This window comes from Leptidea sinapis, chromosome 36 (assembly GCF_905404315.1).
Source record: "Leptidea sinapis chromosome 36, ilLepSina1.1, whole genome shotgun sequence".
Taxonomy (NCBI): domain Eukaryota; kingdom Metazoa; phylum Arthropoda; class Insecta; order Lepidoptera; family Pieridae; genus Leptidea; species Leptidea sinapis.
This window is the reverse complement of record NC_066300.1, coordinates 184,187-190,186: the sequence shown is the minus strand read 5'-3', so window position 1 is coordinate 190,186 and position 6,000 is coordinate 184,187.

Sequence of the window (6,000 nt, the reverse complement as noted above, 5' to 3'; positions counted from 1 at the left end):
TTCACTTGCCTTAAGCCCAGTTCTTCTAATTTCCTCGTAGATGTCAATCATCTTATTCCGTAGCTCATCCACATATTCTGTTATACTTTTCGGAATATCCGGTGGACAACCTGAGAGTAAATCAGCTGGCAACCTCAATTCCCTTCCAAAATTGGCGTACGCAGGAGTCACCGTAGTCGTCTCATGTATTGCGGCTCTATACGACATGAGAAACAGTGGAATGTGCTCATCCCAGTTACCCTGATGACTGTCCAATACTTTTGCCAGATGCCGCTCCAATGTTTGGTTAAACCTCTCCACCATCCCGTCCGACTGTGGATGATATGGCGTAGTTCTGGTTTTATGGATTCCCAAGATCTTGCAAACTTCTTCAAACACTTGTGACTCGAAGTTCCGCCCTTGATCACTGTGCATCTCTAAAGGCACACCGAATCTGCAGAAAATTTAATTCACCAGCTTCGTCGCAACGGTGACTGCTTCTTGATTCGGTAGAGCAAATGCTTCTGGCCACTTCGTGAAATAATCCATCACCACCATTATGTAACGGTTTCCAGATTTGGTGACTGGGAACGGTCCGGCCATATCCAGAGCTACTCTTTCCCACGGAGCCCCAACATTGTACAACTTCATAGCTCCTCTGCTCCGGGTCTGAGGTCCTTAGACAGCTGCACAACTCTTGCATTTTTGACACCAGTCTTCCACATCATAACGGCAATGCAACCAGTAAATTCGTTCTTTAATTTTTGTGAGAGTTCTTCTTATTCCCAAATGTCCATCTGAAGAACCACCGTGATAAGCTCTCAGGACCTCGTTCACCTTCTCCCTGGGAACGACCAGTTGCAGATGGCAATTCTTTCCTTGCGGAGTTTCCCATTTCCGGCAGAGCAACCCGTCATGCATAACCAAACTGTTCCATTGTGCCCAGAGACTCTTGGTAGCCATACTGTGTCTAGCCACTTCAGACCATTTTGGTTTAAGTGATCCATTTGCTAGCCAATGTAAAAGTGGTTGAAGATCCTTTTCATTTTCTTGAGCTCTCCTCATTGCATCGTTGCTCCTGTTCTCGTCGATCGAATCTGTTCTGATCAGCCGGATTATAGAATTCTCTTTCTCCTCCTGCCGAATGCAATGTTTGCATTCCATCGGACAAGGTCTTCTAGATAAAGCATCTGCATTTCCATGTCTTTTTCCTCCTCGATGCTCGATTTCAAAGTCATACTCTTGAAGTTCCTCAATCCATCTAACCACTTGTCCTTGCGGATTCTTGAATTCTAGTAACCACTTCAAGGCGGCATGATCAGTCCTTACGAGGAATTTGCGACCCAACAAGTACTTTTTGAAATGTTGTAATGTCTTTACCACGGCCAGTTAATCCCTACGAGTTACACAGTAGTTTCTCTCTGGCTTTGATAAAGATTTGCTACAGTATGCAATTACAACTTCTTGATCTTCTCTCTTCTGAGATAGTACTCCACCAATTCCGGTGTTGCTAGCATCAGCATCCACTATGAACCTTCCCTCTGTTTTAGGATATCCGAGGATAGGTGATTCACATGTCTTTTCTTCAACTCTAAGAAAGCTTGTTCGCATTCTTCATCCCAGGAAAAGGCTCTTTTCGCCTCCGTCAGTCGATGTAAGGGCTTAGCAACATCGGAAAACCCTTTCACAAAGCGTCGGTAATAAGAGCATAGTCCTAGAAATGCTCTCACATGTGTCTTTTCTGTCGGCGTTTGCCAGTCCCTGACAGCACTAATCTTGGCAGGATCCGTCGCAACGCCTTGCTCCGAGATAACGTGCCCCAAGTAATTCACCTGACGTTGAAAGAAGAAACATTTCTTTGGACTCAACTTCAAGTTGGCATCCTGCAGTTTTGCGAAGACTTTTTCAAGCTTCTTAAGATAATCTTCAAAAGTTCGTCCCATAATGATTGTATCATCCAAGTAGACAAGGCAGGTTTCTCCCAACATACCTGCCAGCACATTCTCCATCAACCTTTCGAAAGTAGCTGGGGCGTTGCATAATCCGAAGGGCATTGTTTTGAACTGCCATAAACCTTTTCCGGTTGAAAGAGCCGTCTTATCCTTGTCTTTAGGCTCCAGATCGACTTGCCAGTAGCCACTTTTCAAATCCAGCGTAGAGAACCACGTCATGCCACAAATTGAATCTAAGGTGTCATCGATTCTTGGCAATGGATAACTGTCTTTCTTAGTTACATCGTTCAAGCGCCGATAGTCCACACAAAATCTACTTAATCCACCCTTCTTCTTCACCAGAACCACTGGAGAACACCATGGACTCGATGACGGTTCTATCACACCATTTTCTTTCATATCCTGAAACATATCTTCCACTTCTTGTTGCGTGCAAACGGAATACGTCTTGGTCTTTGCCGTATCGGAACTGTGTCTCCTGTGTCGATATTGTGTTTCACTAAACCAGTTCTTCCAATGTCCCCGTCGTTCTTCGAGAACATCCCGGCGTAGCGTAGCAGGAAATTTCTCGCTTTTATTAACTGTAGCTTGGTAAGATTGTCCTTACAGCCATCCAGAAGTTTCTGTATGTTCACATCTTGGCTTGCAGCTACGGTCTTCCTCTCTTCTTCACACTTTCTTAACCAAGCTATCTCCTCACAAGCTCCGATCACTGTTCCCTTCCTAATGATTTGCACAAGCAAATCCTCATGAGAACAACCTCATGAGGATTAAACACGGGAACTATCGCAATTTGGGAGTTTCCCACAACAGTCCTGGCTGGGATCCATGTTGTGTCCGATGTCTCTCTTTCTATTATAGCGCATTTACAAGGTCTTCCTCTGTCATCCCTTGGCAGGACTACCGGGACTAGGGTCTGCGATCTCGGATTTAAGGTAGTGTCTCTTAAGCACAACACGTTCCCAAAAGTTCCGCCTTTTATTGGAATTTCTTCACCTCCATGCTTCAATACACCATGTTTCATGATGATTTTGAAGAAAATCCAACCCAATGATGCAGTCATCTGTGATATCCGCGAATACCACTTTTTGCCAGAATAACGTATCCCCGATTTTCATGGCCACGATCTTCTCTCCCTGGACTGGTATGCGCTGGCCGGTAGCTGTTGTGAGTGTTAAGTTTACATTTTCTCGCATATGTCGTCTTCCGATGCTCTCTAGTCTTCTTTGACTAACGAGTGTACGTGAGGCTCCCGTATCCAAAGTGAAACGGCAAGATTTTCCATTTATCATTCCTTCTATAACTAAAGTGTTCCTTCCTTGCGTTATGCTCTCACGCCTGGGGCAAGTGCTCCTAATGTGTCCTCGCTCCCCACACCCATAGCATACTGGGTTATATGCTTGCCTTCGGCTGGAATCTGCTGGTACAATTTTGCGGAGTCTCAACGGCGTCCCGTATTCCATCGATGAACACTTGGAGCAACGTTTCTTCTATTGCAGCTGGCGACGGCTGATATGCTTTACGCACTAGCTTCTCAGCTTCCACGGACCATTGCTGCAGAGTTTCGTTGGCCCTTTGACTGCGGTCCTTAAGTTGCGCCCGATACACATGCTCAAGGTGTTTATCGCCATAATGTGCCTCCAACGCGTCAAGAAGGTCCGTGTAGGCTACTTCCTCCTTCCCAGCGCCGAGTGCTTCCAATATGGAAAGTGCTTCGTCACGGATCGCTAGTGTGAGGGCAGAGCGTGCTTCTTGGTCACTCCAACCACTTGCTCTTCTGACCGTCTCTAATTGTAGCTTAAAGGCGGCCCAGGAAGACTTGCCGTCGTAGGGGGGTACTTTCAAACTTCTGGTCGATGTGATTCCGCAGGTGACTCCTGAGTTGGCTGAAGGACCCCCACACACGACCTTCCACGAGTCCAGAATCGGATGGTTCTTGTGACTCGTCCTCTGCCGCTGCAGCTGCTGCCGCTCGCGTGGTCTCTCCCTTTTCGTTCCTGGGCACTAATGGCATGTTTTCAATCCCACTTCTGACTCCAATTGACACGAGAGTGGGTCAGGGATTGGAAATAATACTCTGCTTATAGGAACGAGTCTTTATTTGCGTTCACTTTTTCCGAACTTGCACTTCGCCGGTCTGCCGCTGTTCCTCTTGTGGGCGGCGGTACCTTCAACGCGCCACACCGCATCGAACACTAAGTCTCTTCTTTCTTCTTCTTCTCGGAACACTTTCACTTTTTACTACTTGTTCTTTTCTTCTTCTTCTTCTTTACACTTTCGAGTCACAACTATAACTGCTGTAGGCCACGCTTAGTACGGCTTATATACCCCCGGATCTGTTCTATTTTCAAAATGATTCTCCGATTCCATCTTTAAGTTTAAATTGTACTAGGAAATTCTTTTAACTATTTTTATCCTGCTAACACATTTTCCACCCCTTTTTTTCTGTTCGATTTGATCCTGAATTTACTAGAAATTTCCATTAACTTTACAAAATCCAAAAAATTCCATACACTGGTAGGTGCATCGAACCCGGTTCTACAGCGTCTAAAGTAAACACTTTTACGCTAGTGCTACGAGTATTTCTGGCGGAGCTGTTGAAATTATCAATGTCTTGAAGTTTGACAACTCTCGTCATGTACGTTGCTGCACGATATGACGTTTGATAACTCTCGTCATATACGTCGAGGCGTTGCTACGCGACACTACTTTAAAATTGAGTTGTAAGTTCAAGATAACTGCTGCAGCTAAATACATGAAAATGTTCAAGGTATCAAATAATAAATAAAATGGGGAGCCTTTGGCTTCTAACTATTTTACTATACTATACTTCTAACTATTTTTAAAAACTTCCCAGAATATTGGCCAATAAAAAGAGCCCAAATAAGACCGGTATTAATTAGGTTTTATTTTCTGTTACAGATTTTCAAAGTAAAATAGGACATTTTGAACAAAAATAAATACTTATTTTATTGCGGTTTTTCTTTTTAATTTTGAGTTACGATGACTTTAAATAAAACACAGTAATATTAATTTATTTATTTATTCACAGTAGGTTTTCAAAATTACGCCCTCCTACTGAAATACACAGCCTACATCTACGTAGAAAATTATGTTTTAACCGCCTAAAAGCTCTACGCTTATTTCTAACGCCGTTTTCTGCTTCACGAATTTTTGTTCTCAGTTCTTCTTCACTCGACGCTTCTCTTGCGTAAATTATCTCTTCAAAGTAACCCCAAATAAAAAAATCAACCCAAACTCCATAATGGACCATCGTTCTTCCCTGTGTTGGCAGCATGCGCTGACAAACTTTCAGCTTTTATAAAATGACGTAGGTCTGGGGTCCGCGGGCTCTTAGACCAGGATACTAAATGTACCGCGGCTGAGCGTCACGTCAATATTAGTTTATATTCAAATGGCTCCTCAACAACTTGTTAGAATTAAGGATATATACTGTGTTATTAATAAACGCAGTGTAAACTTACTACAAGTTTAAAACTGTACGTCATGTAATTCTACAATGTTAAAGGTATGATAAAGTGAAATATGTAGTTTTTTTTTTTTTTTTTTTTTCATGGAATAGGATGACAAACGAGCGTACGGGTCACCTGGTGTTAAGTGATCACCGCCGCCTACATTCTCTTGCAACACCAGAGGAATCACAAGAGCGTTGCCGGCCTTTAAGGAAGGTGTACGCGCTTTTTTTGAAGGTACCCATGTCGTATCGTCCCCGAAACACCGCACAAGGAAGCTCATTCCACAGCTTTGTAGTACGAGGGAGAAAGCTTCTTGAAAACCGCACTGTGGAGGACCGCCACACATCCAGATGGTGGGGATGATATCCTAACTTGTGGCGTGTCGTGCGATGGTGAAATTCGGCGGCAGGAATCAGGTTAAACAGCTCTTCGGAACACTCCCCGTGATAAATGCGGTAGAAGACACACAATGAAGCGACGTCTCTACGCAACGCCAAGTGATCCAGCCGTTCACAGAGCACTGAGTCCCCGACAATTCGAGCTGCTCTACGTTGCACGCGGTCAAATGGATCGAGCAGATACTGGGGTGCACC